Genomic DNA, 21,717 nt, shown 5'->3' with positions numbered 1-21,717 from the left:
TTGCCATGCAATTACTTTACAATTTCTCTTCCTTTCCTTGTGTTAGGTACAATTTAAAGATTTTTATTGTGGAAAAGATTTCAAATCTTTGTGTTGTTTCTTATGTTTTGTAAGAAAATTATCCAACTTGTATGTCAGTTGTCTTCATCTTCTGAAGTTGTTTTTCCTTAGTTAATTTGTAATATTTTTTTTTCTTGACAGCTTCAATCAGTTTGTTTTGATAGAATACCCATCTGTCTTGTGTTGTGTAGATACACATGGGCTATCTAGTCTTGATGATATTTTAAGATTAATGCCTTTGGTTGAAATTACTGATCCTAGCATTTAGTATGATTTTGTAAGACTTGGGGTCCAGCAGATATGTTTACTTAAGTCTGTTCTGTACTTTTTTTTTTTTTTGAGAATAAAATTCTTCCTGGGCTACCTCTGAATCTGTGATCAATAAGAGGATTATTTGAAGTTTCCAAAGTATTGTGAGTAGAGAATTTATCATCCCTGTTTCACAGATGTGACAATGATTTGCTGATCTACCTTATACAATTAGCTCAGTTTCCAACTCAGTTTAGCTTTCCCTTTTGAAAGGATTCTAGTAATTATCTCCTGTCATCATATTAAAATTAAAATTTCATTTTAAAATCAATGTCTCATTGCCTTCTGATATCTTGTGAATTTTTCAGTTTCAGTCTGTGGTCATCTAATCTGATTTTTAAAAGCTAAGCTGTTGGTTTTGCCATACATCAACATGAATCCAACACAGGTATAATGCAATTAAAATAAATTAATTTAAAAATATATAAAAAGAGAAAAAATAAAAATAAAATATAAAGCAGAGACAATAAAAAAAATTTTAAAAAGCTAAGGTGTTCTCATTTATTTTTTTTCTCCTTCTATATTATGTGTTATTGAATACAGCATTATGTGTGTCTTTAATAAGAGAAAGAGTCCTCCTAATACAGCTTACTTTGCCATAGTAACCAGAAGTCCTCATTATTACTAAGTATGCATAGTACCTAAAAAGAAGTGTAAAATTATTTCCCCCAACATATCTCTAAATATAGGAAATCTGGCATTCTGAACTTTTAAAATTACTTTAAATCTCAGCTGATTAGCACATTATTAGCTGCTATTCCCCCACAAATTCTTGAGTGTTATAAATAAAAACTACTTAACAATATATGAAAAAAATATTGTTCTCAAAGTATATTTAATAAATATTAAAGTGCTATAGTCTGCTGTTCCATGTCCACTTCTAACTGTTGCTTCCTGACCTGCATACAGATTTCTCAAGAGGCAGATCAGGTGGTCTGGTATTCCCATCTCTTTCAGAATTTTCCTCAGTTTATTGGGATCCACACAGTCAAAGGCTTTGCACTGTCAATAAAGCAGACATAGATGTTTTTCTGGAAATCTCTTGCTTTTTCGATGATCCAGCAGATGTTGGCAATTTGATCTCTGGTTCCTCTGCCTTTTCTAAAACCAGCTTGAAGATCAGGAAGCTCACAGTTCATCTACTGCTAAAGCCTGGTTTGGAGAATTTTGAGCATTACTTTACTAGTGTGTGAGATGAGTGCAATTGTGCTGTAGTTTGAGCATTCATTGGCATTGCCTTTCTTTGGGATTGGAATGAAAACTGATCTTTTCCAGTCTTGTGGTCACTGTTGAGTTTTCCAAATTTGCTGGCCTATTGAGTGCAGCACTTTCACAGCATCATCTTTCAGGATTTGAGATAGCTCAATTGGAATGCCATCACCTCCATTAGCTTTGTTCGTAGTAATGCTTTCTAAGGCCCACTTGACTTCACATTCCAGGATGTCTGGCTCTATGTGATTGATTACACTACTATGATTATCTTGGTTGTGAAGCTCTTTTTTGTACAGTTCTTCTCGGTATTCTTTCCACCTCTTCTTAATATCTTCAGCTTCTGTTAAGTCCATACCATTTCTGTCTTTTATCGAGCGCATCTTTGCATGAAATGTTCCCTTGGCATCTCTAATTTTCTTGAAGAGATCTGTAGTCTTTCCCATTCTGTTGTTTTCCTCTATTTCTTTGCATTGATTGTGGAGGAAGACTTTCGTATCTCCTCTTGCTCTTCTTTGGAACTCTTCATTCCCAGATGCTTATATCTTTCCTTTTCTCCTTGGCTTTTTGCCTCTCTTCTTTTCACAGCTATTTGTAAGGTTTCCCCAGACAGCTATTTTGCTTTCTCTGCATTTGTTTTCCTTGGAGATGGTCTTGATCCCTGTCTCCTGTACAATGTCATGAACCTCTGTCCATAGTTCATCAGGCACTCTGTCTATCAGATCTAGTCCCTTAAATCTATTTCTCATTTCCACTGTATAATCATAAGGGATTTGATTTAGGTCATACATAAATGGTCTAGGGCTTTTCCTTACTTTCTTCAATTTAAGTCTGAATTTGGCAATAAGGAGCTCATGATCTCAGCCACAGTCAGCTCCCAGTCTTGTTTTTGTTGACTGTATAGAGCTTCTCCATCTTTAGCTGCAAAGAATATAATCAATCTGATTTTGGTATTGACCAACTGGTAATGTCAATGTGTAAAGTCTTCTCTTGTGTTGTTAGAAGAGGGTGTTTGCTGTACCAGTGTGTTCTCTCAGCAAAACATTTGCCTTGCTTCATTTCGTGTTCCAAGACCAAATTTGCCTGTTACTCCAGGTGTTTCTTGACATCCTACTTTTGCATTCCAGTCCCCTATAATGAAAAGGACATCTTTTCTGGGCATTAGTTCTAAAAGGTCTTGTAGGTCTTCATAGAACCATTCAATTTCAGCTTCTTCAATGTTACTGGTTGGGGCATAGACTTGGATTACTGTGATATTGAATAGTTTGCCTTGGAAACGAACAGAGATCATTCTGTCGTTTTTGACATTGCATCCAAGTACTGCATTTTGGACTCTTTTGTTGACCATGATGGCTACTTCATTTCTTCTAAAGGATTTCTGCCCACTGTAGTAGATATAATGGTCATCTGAGTTAAATTCACCCATTCCAATCCATTTTACTTCGCTGATTCCTAGAATGTTAACGTTCACTCTTGCCATCTCCTGTTTGACCACTTCCAATTTGCCTTGTTTCATGAACCTAACATTTCAGGTCCCTATGCAGTATTGCTCTTTACAGCATTAGGCCTTGCTTCTATCACCAGTCATATCCACAACTGGGTATTGTTTTTGTTTGGCTCCATCCCTTCATTCTTTCCGGAGTTATTTCTCCACTCATCTCCAGTAGCATATTGGGCATCTACTCATCTGGGGAGTTCCTCTTTCAGTATCCTATCATTTTGCCTTTTCATACTGTTCATGGGGTTCTCAAGGCAAGAATACTGAAGTAGTTTGCCATTCCTTTCTCCAGTGGACCACATTCTGTCAGACCTCTCCACTATGACCCGCCTATCCTGGGTGGCCCCACACAGCATGGCTTAGTTTCATTGTGTTAGACAAGGCTGAGGTCCATGTGATCAGATTGGCTAGTTTTCTGTGAGTCTTGTTTCAGTGTGTCTTCCCTCTGATGCCCTCTTGCAACACCTGCCATCTTACTTGGGTTTCTCTTGAGAAACCTATATGCAGGTCAGGAACCAACAGTTCAAACTGAACATGCAACAACAGACTGGTTCCAAATAAGAAAAGGAGTAAGTAGGTCAAGGCTGCATACTGTCATCCTGCTTATTTATCTTATATGCAGAATACATCATGAGAAAAGCTTGGCTGGGAGAAGCACAAGCTGGAATCAAGATTCCTGGGAGAAATATCAATAACCTCAGATATGTAGATTACACCATCCTTATGGCAGAAAGTGAAGAGGAACTAAAAAGCCTCTTGATGAAATTGAAAGAGGAGAGTGAAAAGGTTGGCGTAAAGCTCAACATTCAGAAAATGAAGATCTGGTCCCATCACTTCATGGGAAATAGATAGGGAAACAGTGGAAACACTGTTAGACTTTAATTTTGGGGGCTCCAAAATCACTGCAGATGGTGACTGCAGCCATGAAATTATAAGATGCTTACTATCTGAAAAGAAAGTTATGACCAACCTAGATAGCTTATTGAAAAGCATAGACATTGCTTTGCAAACAAAGTTCCATCAACTCAAGGCTATGGTTTTTCCAATGGTCATGTATGGATGTGAGAATTGAACTGTGAAGAAAGTTGAGTGCTGAAGAATTGATGCATTTGAACTGTGGTGTTGGAGAAGACTCTTGAGAGTCCCTTGGACTGCAAGGAGATCCAACCAGTCCACTCTAAAGGAGATCAGCCCTGGGTGTTCTTTGGAAGGAATGATTAAAGCTGAAACTCCAGTACTTTGGCCACCTCATGTGAAGAATTGACTCATTGGAAAAAACTCTGATGCTGGGAGGGATTGGGGGCACGAGGAAAAGGGAACGACAGAGGATGAGATGGCTGGATGGCATCACTGACTCTATGGACGTGAGTCTGAGTGAACTCCAGGAGTTGGTGATGGACAGGGAGGCCTGGCGTGCTGTGATTCATGGGGTCGCAAAGAGTCAGACACGACTGAGAGACTTAACTGAAGTGAAAGTGCTACAAAATTGATATTCCTGACTTTTACTTGTAATGCTTATAATTAATAGTTAGAGACTTATGCCATCTTCAAATTGGAATATACAAACTCTTCCCAGCTTTGAACAATAAATCTGTAGGTTATGAAAATATATATCATGTATTTAAAAAATAGTGAAATGATAATTTTTATTTTGCCAGCAGATTTTACTGCAGTATATATATTAAATATATTTTTCAAACACATCAAAACACACTAAGAACTTGTATCTTATTTAAAATTATTGAGAAATTTCAGTACTACATAAAAGAATATGTAAATTATATTATGTTCCAGGAAATATTAGGCGGCTAAACTTTTAAGTTACCATGAGCTACTATTTAACATGGTGTCTTTATCTAGGCATTAAACTATGTTGATTTTATTGTAAATATAAGTGTTAGATTTGTGTTGATTTGAAGCTTTTAAATATTTGATATAAAGTGACAACAATTTCAAGTTACACTCTATGACAATGAAAAGTTGTCATGAATCCAGGTCAATGAACAGATGCAAAATTTCAAATTATAATACATGACTATAAGAATTTTAATTTAAAAAAGTGGAAAATTTTCTGTATCTATCCTTTACCATTTGTATTCTATGTGTAACAGAATTTTCAACAAAAAAGGAAGTTTTAATTATGTGATGAATTTTATCTTTTGTTTAATTTGAAGGAATATAGAAAGGGGAAACATGTTTATTAATATGATAAAGAAATATGTATATCATGAATAACATCACTAATGCCAATAATTCATTGTTTGATTTCTTGATTACATATAATTGAATCAAGTTTCAATTATATTTTCAAAGGGCATTCATTATTGCTTGTAGAATAAAATAATTACTAATTTCTATTGGGTAGCATATTAATATTTAATTTGTTTAGCTGGAAGTTAGGAATTAGTCAGCAAAACAAAGAAAGAAGTCTATTAAAAGTAGATCTTTAAAATTGTGTCAAACAATGAGTAGCTAGAAATAAATTCATATATTTGAATTCATAAGGTCAAATATAGTATGTATAGTCTCTGCATACATGTACTTTGCTGAGCAATAGCAGTCATATTTTGATCAGATTTTCTGAAAGCCCTAGAAATAAAAGGAATATTTCTAAACCCCCTTGTAGGGTGGACTAGACCATTAAGTGTAACATTCTCTGAGACTATGCAACCTAATAAACTTGTTAGTGAAATACAGGACTATATTTCTCTTTTAGGTTTAGGATTGAGGAAAGGTGAAATTGAGATGTCTTTGATTAAGAACATTTGAAGAGATAGGCATTATGTATTTTAAAAATGTATATGATCTTAAGTATACACATTTCAATATATTGTTTCCTGTAAACACCTCCACAGTTTGTCATGAACATTTTCATTCCACACAATGACCTTTTTCTTTGACATGTAAGTGAATACAGAATGTTAGACAAATTTGGGGAAAGGAGTTTTGAATTGAGAGAATATGGAATCTAATTTTCTAAATTTGCATTTCAGAATTGAAGATTATTTTAAATTCCCAATGACAAAAACAACAAAAAAACAAAGCTAGAGATAAAATAGGAGTCAAAACAAACATAAAAATAAAAGTTAATTTATCACTTTCAGACTTCTCTTCACCTTACCCTCTTCTTACATTGCCTCGAAAAATAGTATCAGTTACATTGCCTAGAAAAGTAGTATAAGTTACCCCAGAAAAACATTCACAGGTTAACAGAACTATTTGCTTTACCATTGCCAATGCTTCCCATAGTAAGGAATAAAACAGGGACCCGGTTCCTAATATATTTACAGTAGCATTGAAAGAAGACTCCTCAGGCAAAATCACAAGCTGGGATCAGTCCTTAGAGATTTTCATTTATTTTGCCAAGGGTGCTTTTCTAATGCTCGTTATTTTCCACCAACAATTGCAATTGAACTCTTGAACTGTTGTTTTACCCCTTGAGTAGAGCATCTGAGCAATTTAAGCCTTATAGTCATTCTATATCATGAAAATTACTGAACACTATTGTAAGGCCCTAGCCCAGAATTTTCCATATGTTACTGCCTTAAATGTGTCGATATACAGTATATTTCTGAGGAAGTTATATGGATAAGGAAGACTTTTATGTACTGCTGAAAGTCTCTTAGATGGTGACTGGTAGGAGGAATAAAATAAAACTTATTAGGAGAATCAGGAAAAAAAAAAAGATATGCAAATACATCAGTTATTGGCCATTGCATTGGTATGGGGAAATGCTTCTGCAGAACAAGAAACCTCTTTAAATTTGAGGCATTAATTTTACCCTTTCATAATCCTTTAATTATAATAATTGTCATTTACTGAGTGCTTACTATTTTCCAGGAACTCTTGATCACTTTGAATATATAACATTGATATTGACAATGTTTACTTAATTGATCCATTTTATGGGGGACACAAACAAAAATAGAAAATATTTTAAAAGTGAAACCCATTTTGCTTGGTGCTTCTGAAAGAGTTTTCCAGAAAAGATAATGTTCTCAGGATTTCCTTTAATGAAAAATAATAAATATTTAACAAAAACTTTAGATATTAAAAAAGGAAGTAAAGAAATAAATGCAGATTATAGATGGAAACAGTGAAATGTACAAAGGAATTGGTTTGCAAACAACAAATTTACAAATTCTTCAAAATGACTGGGCTGCAAAATGAGGAGGTAAGAAAGAGCTAGGCTAAAGCAGGATATGAAATATGCAGCTTTCTGGCAATGACCGATTATGATTTGGGATTTATTAAGAAAGAAATATTATTGGAAGCATGCAAGAAATCTCACAGGATAAAGAGAAGAACTGAAGAACCAATCTCAAAAAATGAACACAGTCTAAGAACAAGAGACATGGAGAACATAATCACTCATACCAGAGGCCTGGCCTGCTCAGGACATCTGCCTTGGACATTAGTAATAGTGGCTTTGCCACGAAAGACTTTAAACCTCTCAGTGGATGCTTTCCACTGCTGCTCAAAGAAAGCATAACAGCCTTGAAAAACTTTCCACTGATAAGAATCTTTGAGTCACTCTTGTTACTTTTCCTGCTTATAAGCACCTATATGGTCAATTGTTAATAAGTTCATGCACAGACAACAAAACATGAAGTTGTGTTGCTTCCTTGCTGTCTAGTGATGAACTCACAGACAATTTTACAAAAATGAATAAATCAAGGAAGGTATTGCCTGAAACAAATCAATGTGAAAGTGCAACAAAGAAAGAGAAAGTTATAAAAGTGCAAGTGAAATTTTAATGTACTTACAAAAGAAATAGCTGATTGTGTGAATGTTGTCATTGCTGCTTTTCCAGAAATCATACAGCCAGAGGATCTTCGAGAATATGAATTTATTAACATAAGTGAGAAAATGGTTTTAACAATAAAAATGAACTTTTCATGACACTACATAATCAGATAGCTTTCTAGGTCACTTGGGACAATGGCTGCATTTTAATGGTGAAATGCTCAAAAGTTGTTAGCTGTGATATGTCCCACCATATACACAGAAGACTTAAAGTGTTCAACCTGCTCTAATCCCTTCAACTTTTCCTCTTCTTAATAGTTTTCTTATCTCAATTTCTAGTCAAGGGAAGGAGAGTCAGTTGATTAAATTACTAACAATGTTGTAATTCCACATTCATTGATGTTGCTTATATATTTCTTTCAAAAATTTTATGTATCTTGAAGTTATTTCTATTAAGTACACCACATACAGTTTAGCAAATTAGCTGAGATCTTATAATTTCCAATAGTTTTTTTTTTTCATTTAACATAAATTATGCTTTAAAAAATTTCCTTTTTTGGTAACCATCAAAATATCCAAATACATTACTGCTGAGTTAATGAAATAATTTTTTATAGTCTTCACTAGAAGAAAAATATTTTGTAACAATGGGCAGACCTCAGAGATCATATCATAACATTTTAAATAGTCAAAAAGATATTAGTGGTAACTATTTATTGCTCTCCAGAGATAAAAAATCATAGAGAGTGAGGGGAGCTCAGGGCAATAACTATGACAATGAGCACAAAAAAATTGAGAATTTTCCTCCCAATTGTGACAACGGATTCTGTGTTTAAGAATAATGTAGCTAATAATCTCAGCTTAGTCATCTTAAGAAATGATGTTTGAAATCACTGCACTAGTATGATTACAGTATACATTTTAAAAATGACTGGAGTGCTTTTTTAGAAAGTTATGTTTTATTAATGGTAGATAAAAAAGTAATTACTATGCATACATATGTATATAAAATAAACACTTTATAAATTCTGGATTGCTATTGCTAAGTCGCTTCAGTCATGTCTGACTCTGTGCGACCCCATAGACGGCAGCCCACCAGGCTCCCCCGTCCCTGGGATTCTCCAGGCAAGAACACTGGCGTGGGTTGCCATTTTCTTCTCCAATGCAGGAAATTCTGGATAGCAACAGGTATATCTAATTTGTTCTTCCATTACTAGGATATCTAAGACTACAGTGACTTTGAAACCTCTTGAAGAGCAAGTATACATTCATTCTTTTTTTGTATCACTTCTCTTTTCTCTGGATATGATGCTGTCAACTGCAGACATTTAATTTGAATATAAATTCAACAAATATTGAATATCTATAAAAATTCAAACATGTTAGTAGGCACTAGAATTCAGAAAACTTTATCACTATTTAACCAATTCTACAATTTTAGTTCTATTTGTCCAATTCTTGACGTTTATGCACAATATTTAACTAAAATAGTTTTATATTTATTTCCATTGAATCCTTTATGTCTCTACACTAGTATTTTCTTTACAAACTAATTTTCTAAAAATTTCCACTTTTAGCGATCTTACTCAACTGATAAATCAAGATGCTCCAACCAATTATTTGGATCTTATTTTCTCTTTTGTGTTTAGGTAAAACAGCTTATAATCATGTGCTCCATTTTGTACTTACTCAACTGGAACTAGGTATCAAATTGATTATGTTATATATATATATATTTTTTGTCAGTTTACAATAATAAATGTTTATTTAGCACTTACAATGCCCCAGTCACTGTTCTAGTGGCTTAGAGATAATAAATTGTTTATTACTCCAACCAGCTCTGTTAGATTTTTATCCAAATATTCTTTTTTTTTTTTTTAATTTTACTTTTACTTTATTTTGCTTTAAAATACTGTATTGGTTTTGTCATACATTGACATGTATCAGCCACGGGTGTACATGAGTTCCCAATCCTGAACCCCCCTCCCACCTCCCACCCCATATCTTCTCTCTGGGGATACCATTTCACACCAGTCAGAATGGCAGCGATCCAAAAGTCTACAAGCAATAAGTGCTGGAGAGGGTGTGGAGAAAAGGGAACCCTCTTACACTGTTGGTGGGAATGCAAACTAGTACAGCCACTATGGAGAACAGTGTGAAAATTCCTTTAAAAATTGCAAATAGAACTGCCTTATGACCCAGCAATCCCACTGCTGGGCATACACACTGAGGAAACCAGAATTGAAAGAGACACGTGTACCCCAGTGTTCATCGCAACACGGTTTATAATAGCCAGGATATGGAAACAACCTAGATGTCCATCAGCAGGTGAATGGATAAGAAAGCTGTGATACATATACACAATGGAGTATTACTCAGCCATTAAAAAGAATACATTTGAATCAGTTCTAATGAGGTGGATGAAACTGGAGCTGATTATACAGAGTAAAGTAAGCCAGAAAGAAAAACACCAATACAGTATACTAACACATATATATGGAATTTAGAAAGATGGTAATGATAACCCTGTGTGTGAGACAGCAAAAGAGACACAGATGTATAGAACGGACTTTTGGACTCTGTGGGAGAGGGAGAGGGTGGGATGACTTGAAAGAATGGCATTGAAACATGTATACTATCAGGTAAGAAACGATTCACCAGTGTATGTACAATATGTTATATTTTTAATTCCTTTGTAGTCATTTTATTATTTTTTTTATTAATCTGTCGATAGGAAACCTCCCAGATAAAAATTCTACTAAATGTTTCTCATCTTCAAAATTCTGATTGTTTATAATTCGATTCCTTTTCTAGAGTCTTAAACTAAGTCTTGTTTGCTCATGCTTTTTATCAGGAATACTCAATCCAGATATAATTCACTTACCTTAGAAAAATATGAAGTAATAATAATAATAATAGGTTCCCTCAACATGAGAGGAGAGTTTAGCAGCCTAAGCTGTACTCCAATATTTGAGCATTTGGACTTTGATATTTTCTAGCAAGAATATGTTTTAGGGAAATATATATTTAAATCTAAACATATTAAATATCCCCCTAAAAAATCCATGGTATTTAAATTACACAGAATAATGAAAATGCATAATATATGTATCATTAAAACATTGCTAAAGTCAATAGAATAAATATATAATATAAATAAATAGATAAAAGATACTGATTTTCTGATATGAAGATTTACAAAATGAAGGTAACTAAGTTCAAGTCACATATCTTGCATGGACTATTGTGATTGATTCCTTCCCCCTTCGTCATATCTAGCTCTCTTGACCACACTTGGAAATATTCCAGATTCTTGTTATGGTCTGTAAGATTTTACATATTTTGGCCTATAGCATCCTCTTCTCAAATTCACCTTATTCTACTTTTTATTTACCCAGTTTACTCCAGAAACTCCACCAACACTTGGTTTTTGAAATATAACTTTGGGCCTCTGCAATTATTTCTTTTATCAACTTGGAATAGTGTCCACCTTCACTTCCATGTTTAAGTTTTCAAGACATAAAGTATTTCAGTTTAAGTAAATCAAAATTACTTTTTGCACATAATGTTTCAGTATATGCAACTTCTTCATTAAAAAGTCGAGAGTACCAGACTTTATTATCATAAGGGTAGTAAGGACTACCAAATTATGATAATCTGGCTTGCTTATTAGAAGTGCTATGCTATTTTGCAGTCATGAAGCTCAAAGGTTTAATGATTTATATTTCAACTGCTTTAATTTCATTAATACTTTTTGGTGATATTGTCAAAAGATCATGTTAAATTACTATCATGACTAATAATTAATTTTTATTTTACAAAATAAAAATTCTGTTTATTTAATTACAAGTACACATATGTCTTGAATTTTGTGTATAAATATGCCACTCAAACTTTCTGAATGACAGAATTATGACTCAAGGAAGAAAATATGACTTTTTAAAGAAGATAAAAATATTATAAGAAGAACTATGGATGTATTTGTATAAATTTTATAGATAAGATCTTTACAATTGAATTTTATCAGCTATTTTTGTTACAATTTCTTTGTTTTTAATTAATATAACAATACACTCTATGGGGTCACAAAAATTCAAACATGACTGAGTGACTAAGTATACACATACATACACATATGAATATAAATCAAAGCCAACCTAATAATATAAAAAATTATATTTTATTTTCATGTTTTTATTTTTATTTTTGAATATTTAAAATAAAAATAATCACAATAACTCATATATAATCTCTATCACATCATTTGTACATATATATTCTATCACATAAATCTTTCTTTCTCCCTTTATCAAGAAAAAGCACCTTAAAGTCAACAGTGATATAAGCTTAAGTATTGGCAAATGCTAAATTGAAATCTAGTAAATATATTTGGATAGTTTAGGGAAAATGTTTAGTTTATACAGAGGGAAAGGGATATTCTAATGATTGCTAACCTTGCAATGGTAGAAGCAAAATACTTTGTATACTGTCAAAAAAGATGAAAAGGAAAGCAACATATTTGAGAAGATCAACATATTTTTTTCCCAAATTTCCATTTCATCTTATTTAAAAATATATGCAACACCTACATCTCTCATCCTCTAGGCATTTAAAGATAGGAAATAGATATGGCATATGAGAAGGAAAGAGAAGGAGGAAACTCTATTTATGTCTGCAACACAAGAGAATGGATAGAAATAATGTTGGAATGGTTGCTTTTAAGGTTTTTTTTTTTTCTTTTTCTTTTTCTTTTTACTTTGCACAGGTAGACTTTCAAAAACTCAGCTTAGAGAGCAAGGAGGAATACTTCTGATTTTACCTGATTGGAAAGAGGTCATTCAGGGTTGCTGAGAAAGTCACAGAGTATAAGCAGAAATTGCTAGTTGCACTCACAGCCTTAGAGACTGAACTTGTGGTTGCCAGGTGGGAAGGACAGGGGAAAGAATAGTTAGGGAGTTTGCAATAGATGTGTACACACTGCTATACTTAAAATGGATAACCAACAAGGTCATGCTGTATAGCACAGAGAATTCTGCTCAATCTTATGTGGCAGCCTGGATGAGAGGGAAGTTTTTGGGAAAGTGAATACCTGTATATGTGTGGCTGAGTCTCTCTGCTATGCACCAGAAACTATCAGAGCATTAGTAATCAGCTATGCTGCTGCTACTGATGCTAAGTCATTTCAGTCGTGTCTGACTCTGTGCGACCCCATAGATGGCAGCCACCAGGCTTCCCCATCCCTGAGATTCTCCAGGCAAGATCACTGGAGTGGGAAGCCATTTCCTTCTCCAATGCATGAAAGTAAAAAGTTGAAAGTGAAGTCGCTCACTCGTGTCTGACTCTTAGCCACACCATGGACTGCAGCTTACCAGGCTCCTCCATCCATGGAGTTTTCCAGAGAGAGTACTAGAGTGGGGTTCCATAGCTTTCTCTGACTAATTAACTTTCAGTTCAGTTCAGTTCAGTTGCTCAGTGGTGTCCGACTCTTTGCGACCCAGTGAATCGCAACACGCCAGGCCTCTCTGTCCATCACCAACTCCTGGAGTTCACTCAGACTCATGTACATCGAGTCAGTGATGCCATCCAGCCGTCTCATCCTCAGTCGTCCCCTTCTCCTCCTGCCCCCAATGCCTCCTAGCATCAGAGTCTTTTCCAATGAGTCAACTCTTCGCATAAGGTGGCCAAAGTACTAGAGTTTCAGCTTTAGCATCACTCCCTCCAAAGAAATCCCAGGGCTGATCTCCTTCAGAATGGTCTGGTCAGATCTCCTTGCAGTCCAAGGGACTCTCAAGAGTCTTTTCCAACACCACAGTTCAAAACCATCAATTCTTCGGTACTCAGCTTTCCTGACAGTAAAAATCTCATATCCATACATGACCACTGGAAAAACCATATCCTTAACTAGACGGACCTTTGTTAGCAAAATAAAGTCTCTGCTTTTGAATATGCTATCTATGTTGATCATAGCTTTTCTTCCAAGGAGTAAGCGTCTTTTAATTTCATGGCTGCAGTCACCATCTGCAGTGATTTTGGAGCCTGAAAAAATTAAGTGACAATGTTTCCACTGTTTCCCCATCTAATTCCCATGAAGTGATGGGACCAGATGCCATGATCTTCATTTTCTGAATGTTGAGCTTTAAGCTAGCTTTTTCACTCTCCTCTTTCACTTTCATCAAGAGGCTTTTTAGTTCCTCTTCACTTTCTGCCCTAAGGGTGGTGTCATCTGCATATCTGAGGTTATTGATCTTTCTCCCAGAAATCTTGATTCCAGCTTGTGCTTCTTCCAGTCCAGTGTTTCTCATGATGTACTCTGCATGTAAGTTAAATAAGCAGGGTGACAATATACAGCCTTGATGTACTCATTTTCCTATTTAGAACTGGTCTTTTTGTTCCATGTCCACTTCTAACTGTTGCTTTCTGACCTGCACATAGGTTTCTCAAAAGGCAGGTCAGATGGTCTGGTATTCCCATCTCTTTCAGAATTTTCCTCAGTTTATTTTGATCCACACAGTCAAAGGCTTTGGCATAGTCAATAAAGCAGAAATAGATGCTTTTCTGGAATGCTCTTGCTTTTTCAATGATCCAGCGGATGTTGACAATTTGATCTCTGGTTCCTCTGCCTTTTCTAAAACCAGCTTGAACATCTGGAAGTTCATGGTTCACGTATTGCTGAAGCCTGGATTAGAGAATTTTGAGCATTACTTTATTAGCGTGTGAGATGAGTGCAATTGTTCAGTAGTTTGAGCATTCTTTGGCATTGCCTTTCTTTGGGATTGGAATGAAAACTGACCTTTTCCAGTCCTGTGGCCACTGCTGAGTTTTCCAAATTTGCTGGCATATTGAGTGCAGCACTTTCACAGCATCATCTTTCAGGCTTTGAAAGAGCTCAACTGGAATCCCATCACCTCCACTAGTTTTGTGTGTAGTGATGCTTTCTAAGGCCCACTTGACTTCACATTCCAGGATGTCTGGCTCTAGATGAGTGATCCAACATCGTGATTATCTTGGTCGTGAACATCTTTTTTGTATAGTTTTACTGTGTATTCCTGCCATCTGTTCTTAATATCTTCTGCTTCTGTTAGGTCCATAACATTTCTGTCCTTTATCAAGCCATGTTTGCAGGAAATGTTCCCTTGCTATCTCTAATTTTCTTGAAGAGATCCCTAGACTTTCCCATTCTGTTGTATTCCTCTATTTCTTTGCATTGATAGCTGAGAAAGGCTTTGTTATCTCCTCTTGGTATTCTTTGGAAATCTGCATTCAGATACTTATATCTTTCCTTTTCTCCTTTGCTTTTCACTTATCTTCTTTTCACAGCTGTTTGTAAGGCCTCCTCAAACAGCCATTTTGCTTTTTTGCCTTTCTTTTCCATGGAAAAGAATATGCTAGAATATGCGATCCTAAAATATGCTATCTAGTTCGGTCATAACTTTCATTCCAAGGAGTAAGCATCTTTTAATTTTATGGCTGCAATCACCATCTACAGTCATTTTTGAGCCCCTCCAAAAAAGTCTGACCGTTTCCACTGTTTCCCCATCGATTTCCCATGAGGTCATGGAGCCAGATGCCATGATCTTCGTTTTCTGAATGTTGAGCTTTAGGCCAGCTTTTTCACTCTCCTCTTTCACTTTCATCAAGAGGCTTTTTAGTTCCTCTTCACTTTCTGCCATAAGGGTGGTGTCATCTGCATATCTGAGGTTATTGATATTTCTCCCGGCAATCTTGATTCCAGCTTGTGCTTTTTCCAGCCCAGCGTTTTTCATGACGTACTCTGCAATTAATTTAAATAAGCAAGGTGACAATATACAGCCTTGACATACTCCTTTTCCTATTTGGAACTAATCTGTTGTTCCATATCCAGTTCTAACTGTTGCTTCCTGACCTGCATATAGGTTTCTCAAGAGTCAGGTCAGGTGGTCTGGTATCCCCATCTCTTTCAGAATTTTCCACAGTTTATTGTGATTCGGACAGTCAAAGGCTTTGACATAGTCAATAAAGCAGAAATAGATCTTTTTCTGGAACTCTCACTTTTTTGATGATCCAGTGGATGTTGGAAATTTGATCTCTGGTTCCTGTGCCTTTTCTAAAATCAAGTTGAGCATCTGGAAGTTCACGGTCATGTACTGCTGAAGCCTGGATTGGAGAATTTTAAGCATTACTGCTGCTAAGTCACTTCAGTCGTGTCCGACTCTGTGCGACCCCATAGATGGCAGCCCACCAGGCTCCCCCATCCCTGGGATATCCAGGGAAGAACACTGGAGTGGGTTGCCATTTCCTTCTCCAATGCATGAAAGTGAAAAGTGAAAGTGAAATCACTCAGTCATGCCCGACTCTTAGCGACCCCATGGACTGCAGCCTACCAGGCTCCTCCATCCATGGGATTTTCCAGACAAGAGTACTTGAGTGGGGTTCCATTGCCTTCTCTGACTAATCAGCTTTACTCCAATGTAAAATAAAACATTTAAAAACAAAAAAGAAAAAAGAAATTGTTAGTTGCTATTAGAAATTTGTTCTCATAAATGTATATTGGAAAACTTGACATCATTATAATATTAAAATATAAGTACTAGGGATATTAAGCCAGAGAGGTCTTAAATGGCTTGGATGGTAAATAATATAATTGTTTTACAGCTGAGACAACCATACCTCTGTATTTTCCCCTAGATATGCCTAGTGAAATGGTACTTACCTCTGAAAAACTTAAGAATGAGATATCTTAGCTAGTGATTTAGAATAAATGCACTGTTAAAAATTTGAAACTCAATTGGAGTTTAGATGGATAATTTGCACGTGGTTCAACTACTTACAAAGCAGGGCTCTGTAGCTTCTTGACCAATGAAATATAAATATACCTCAGTAAAATCATGCCTAAGCTCTCTGAAGCTGAAATATGTTGCATATTTCTTGAAGGTTCAGCACTCAACATATGTTCATTGTGACTAAGGAAGGACACTAGCTTCTGTACCCACAAACATTTGGGCATTTCCATGACTGTCTGCACTTTCTTTCTCACCTTGTGTGTTATCATTTACACTTGTAAAAGTTTTATATGGACTTTCTAGGTGGCTCAGATAGTACAGAATCAGCCTGCAATGATGAAGACACAGGTTCAATCCCTGGGTCAGGACAATGCACTGGAGAAGGGAATGGCAACCCACTCCAGTATTCTTGCCTGGAGAATTCCATGGACAGAGTAGCCTGATGGGCTACAGTCCAGGTGGTCCCAACGAGTTGGATCCAAATGAGTAACTAATGCTGACACTATATATGCATAAATCTCTGAATCCTAGTGACTCCTTGCAATTATCTAGCTCTCTGTAATTTTCTGTGATTGTGGTTTTAATTATCTCTGCCCTCTGATGGATAAGGATAAAAGGCTTATAGAAGCTTCCTGATGGGAGAGATTGACTGAGGGGGAAATTGGTTCTTGTTCTGATGGGTGCAGCCATGTTCAGTAAAACTTTAATCCAATATTCTGTTGATGGATGGGGTTATGTTCCCTCCCTGTTGCTTGACCTTAGAGCAAACTATGGTGGAGGTAAGGAAGATAATGGTGACCTCCTTCAAAAGATTCCATGCATGCACTGCTTCACTCACTGCCTCCAACCGTGCAGCAGGCCACTGCCACCCCATGCCTCTGCCAGAGACTCCTGGACACTCATGGGCATATCTGAGTCAGTTTCTTATGGGGTCAATGCTCTTTTCTGCTGGATCCTGGTGCACACAAGGTTTTGTTTGTGCCCTCCAAGAGTCTGTTTCCCTAGTCCTGTGTAAGTTCTGGTAGTTCTATGGTGGGGTTAATGGGAACCTCTTCCAAGAGGGCGTGTTGCATACCTAGGTCTGCTGCAACCAGAGACCCCAAAGCAGGCCACTGCTGACCTGTATCACCACAGGAGACACTCAGACACAGTTTTAGCTTGGTTTCCATGGGTTGGGTGTGTGTTTTGTGCCCTTCCCAGGTATGATCACCTCAGGCGACCAGGTGCTTGGTGAGCTCACTGTCCCAGGTGAGCTGTGCATCTTACTCATCTCCCCAGTCCTGGCTGCACAGTTTCCCAGGTGCACCACAAGAACACCACCTCAGGTGTGCTGTATGTCTCCTCTGGAGAGTTTATCTCAGGCTGCAACACTATTGGTGGATGTCAACAATCCAGGATTTCAGGAAGACATGTTTGGCAGCTGGGAGCCTGCTCACAGTTTGATGGAAGACACTGTCTATGGAGCTGAGATTGTAGCAGCCCCTTGCCTTCCTGCTCTGGCTATCACAAGGCTGACTTTCTGCCTTTTGGTGGTGAGGGGCCAGAATGAAGCCTGCTAGCTCTCCTTTGGTATTCACTCAATCATTTGTTCTGGGAGCTGGTCAGATAGCATATTAGGTTGTTAGGTTAGGGCCTTTCGTAGGAAAGTTCTCTTTTCCACAGTTGTGGTTACATGTGTATTATGTGGGTTTATTATTTTTATTTATTTATTTTATTTCTCCTGGTTATATTGCCTTCTGAGATTCCAAAACTCACCACAGACCCACTTGTGAGAGGGTTTCCTACTCTGTGGAAACTTCTCCTTCACGACTCCCTCTCCAGGACAGGTCTCGTCCCTAACTATTTTATCTATCTTTTTGTCTTTTATACTTTGTCCTACCTCCTTTTGAAGAGAATGGGCTGCCTTTCTGGGTGTCTGGTGTCCTCTGTTTGTGTTCAAAAGTTGTTTTGCGGATGTTGTTCAGCATTCAAATGATCTTTTGATAAATTTCTGGGAGAGAAAGTGATCTCTCCATCCTGTACCTCCACCATCTTACATCTGTTCAACTCAAGAGCTACTTGGAGTAACAGGAAAATTTGACCTTGGAGTACATAATGAAGCAGGTCAAAGGCAAAGAGAATTTTGCCAAGAGAATGAGCTGGTCATAGCAAACACCCTCTTCCAAAAACAAAAGAGAAGACTCTACACATGGACATCACCAGATGGTCAATACCGAAATCAGATTAATCATATTCTTTGCAGTCAAAAATGGAGAAGCTCTATACAGTCAGCTAAAACAAGACCAGGAGCTGACTGTAGCTCAGATTATGAACTCCTTATTGCTAATTCAGACATAAATTGACAAAAGAAGAAAAGACTAATAGACCATTCATGTATGACCTAAATAAAATCCCTAAATCAAATCAATGATTATAAACTGGAAATGAAAAATAGATTCAAGGGATTAGACATGGTAGACAGAGTGCCTGAAGAAATATGGACAGAGGTTCATGACAATGTACAAGAGGCAGGAATCAAGACCAACCCCCCAAAAAGAGAAATGCAAAAATGTTGCATAAGGAAGCTTTACATATAGCTAAGGAAAGAAGAGAAGCTAAAGGCAAGGGAGAAAAGGAAAGATATAACCATTTGAACACAGATTTCCAAAGAATAGCAAGGAGAGATAACAAAGCCTTCCTCAGTGATCAATGTAAAGAAATGGAGGAAAACAATAGAATGGGAAAGACTAGAGATCTCTTCATGAAAATTAGAGATACCAGGAGAATATTTGATGCAAAGATGAGCACAATAAATGACAGAAGTGGTATGGACCTAACAGAAGCAGAAGATATTAAGATACGGCAAAAATACACAGAAAAGCTAAACAAAAATTATCTTCATGACTCAGATAACCACGATGGTCTAATCATTCACCTAGAGCCAGACATCCTGGAATGTGAAGTCACGTGGGCCTTGGGAAGCATCACTACAAACAAAATTAGTGGAGGTAATGAAATTCCAGTTGAGCTATTTCAGATCCTAAAAGATGATGCTGTGAAAGTGCTGCACTCAATATGTCAGTAAACCTGGAAAACTAAGTAGTGGCCACAGGACTGGAAAAGGTCAGTTTTCATTCCAATCTCAAAGAAAGGCAATGCCAAAGAACGTTCAAACTTCTGCACAATTGCACTCAACTCACATGCTAGCAAAAAATGTTCAAAATTCTCCAAGCCAGGCTTCAACAATACATGAACCATGAACTTCCAGATGTTCAAGCTGGATTTAGAAAAGGCAGAGGAAACAGAGATCAAATTTCTAACATCCATTGGATCATCAAAAAAGCAAGAGAGTTCCAGAAAAATGTCTAATTTTGACTTATTGACTATGCCAAAGGCTTTCACTGTGCAGATCACAACAAAGAGTGGAAAATTCTGAAAGAGATGGGAATACCAGACCACTTGACCTGCCTCCTGAAAAATCTGTATGCAGGTCAAGAAGCAACAGTTAGAACTGGACATGAAACAACAGACTGGTTCCAAATCAGGAAAGGAGTATGTCAAGGCTGTATATTTTCACCCTGCTTATTTAACTTATATACAGAGTACATCATATGGAATGCCATGTTGGATGAAGCACAAGCTAGAATCAAGATTGCCAGGAGAAATATCAGTACCTCAGAAATGCAGGTGACATCACCCTCATGGCAGAAAGTGAAGAAGACCTAAAGACCCTCTTGATGAAAGTGAGTGAGGAGAGTGAAAAAGTTGCCTTAAAACTCAACATTCAAGGTTTCTTGTATTTCTGTACAAATTGTGAAATTATTTGTTCTACTTCTCTGAAAAATACCGAGGGTAGCTTGATAGGGATCACATTGAATCCGTTGATTCCTTTGGGCAGTATACTCATTTTTACTATATTGATTCTTCTGATCTATGAACATGGTATATTTCCCCATTTATTTGTGTCATCTTTGATTTCTTTCATCAGTGCCTTATAGTTTTCTATAGATAAGTCTTTTGTTTCTTTACGTAAATTTATTCCTAAATGTTTTATTATTTCTGTTGCAATAGAAAATTGAATAGTTTCCTTAATTTCTCTGTTTTCTCATTGTTATTGTCTATGAATGCAAGGGATTTCTCTGTATTAATTTTATATCCTGCAAATTTACTGTTTTATTGATTAACTCTAGTAATTTTCTGGTGGAGTATTTAGGGGTTTCTATGTAAAGGATCGTGTCATTTGCAAACAGTGAGAGTTTTGCTTCTTTTTTTTACAATCTGGATTCCTTTCATTTCATTTCTTTGCTTTTCTGATTGCTGTGGTCAATACTTACAAAACTGTGTTGAATAGTAGTGGTGAGAGTGGGTACCCTTGTCTTGTTCTTAACTTTACGGGAAATGCTTTCAATATTTACCTATTGAGGATAATGTTTGCTGTGGGTTTACTATATACAGCTTTTATTATATTGAGGTCTGTTCCTTCTATGCCTGCTTTCTGGAGGGTTTTTTTTATCATAAATGGAGGTTGAATTTTGTCAGAGGCTTTCTCTGCATCTATTGAGATAATCATATGGCTTTTATCTTTCAATTTAGTAATGTGGTACATCACATTGATTGATTTGTGAATACTGAAGAATCCTTAAACCTCTGGGATAAAGCCCAGTTGGTCATGATGTATGATCTTTTTAATATGTTGTTGGATTCTGTTTACTAGAATTTTGTGGAGGATTTTTGCATCTATGTTCATCAGTGATATTGGTCTGTAGTTTTCTTTTTTGTGGCATCTTTGTCTGGTTTCAGTATTAGGGTGACGATGGCCTCATAGAATGAATTTGGCAGTTTTCCATCCTCTGCAATTTTCTGGAAGAGTCTGAGTAGGATAGGTGTGAACTCTTCTCTAAAATTTTGGTAGAATTCACCTGTGAAGCCATCTGGTATGAGCTTTTGTTTGTTGGAAGATTGTTTATTACAGTTTCAATTTCCATGCTTGTGATGAGTCTGTTAAGATTTTATATTTATTCTTAGTTCAGTTTTGGAAGATTATAATTTTCTAAGAATTCATCCATTTCTTCCAAGTTGTCCATTTTATTGCAACATAGTTGCTGATAGTAGTCTCTTATGATCCATTGTATTTCTATGTTGTCTGTTGTGATTTCT

The sequence above is a fragment of the Oryx dammah genome, unplaced genomic scaffold (genome assembly GCF_014754425.2).
Source record: "Oryx dammah isolate SB20612 unplaced genomic scaffold, SCBI_Odam_1.1 HiC_scaffold_24, whole genome shotgun sequence".
Taxonomy (NCBI): Eukaryota; Metazoa; Chordata; class Mammalia; order Artiodactyla; family Bovidae; genus Oryx; species Oryx dammah.
The sequence above is the reverse complement of the archived record's forward strand: the minus strand, read 5'-3'. Positions refer to the sequence as shown.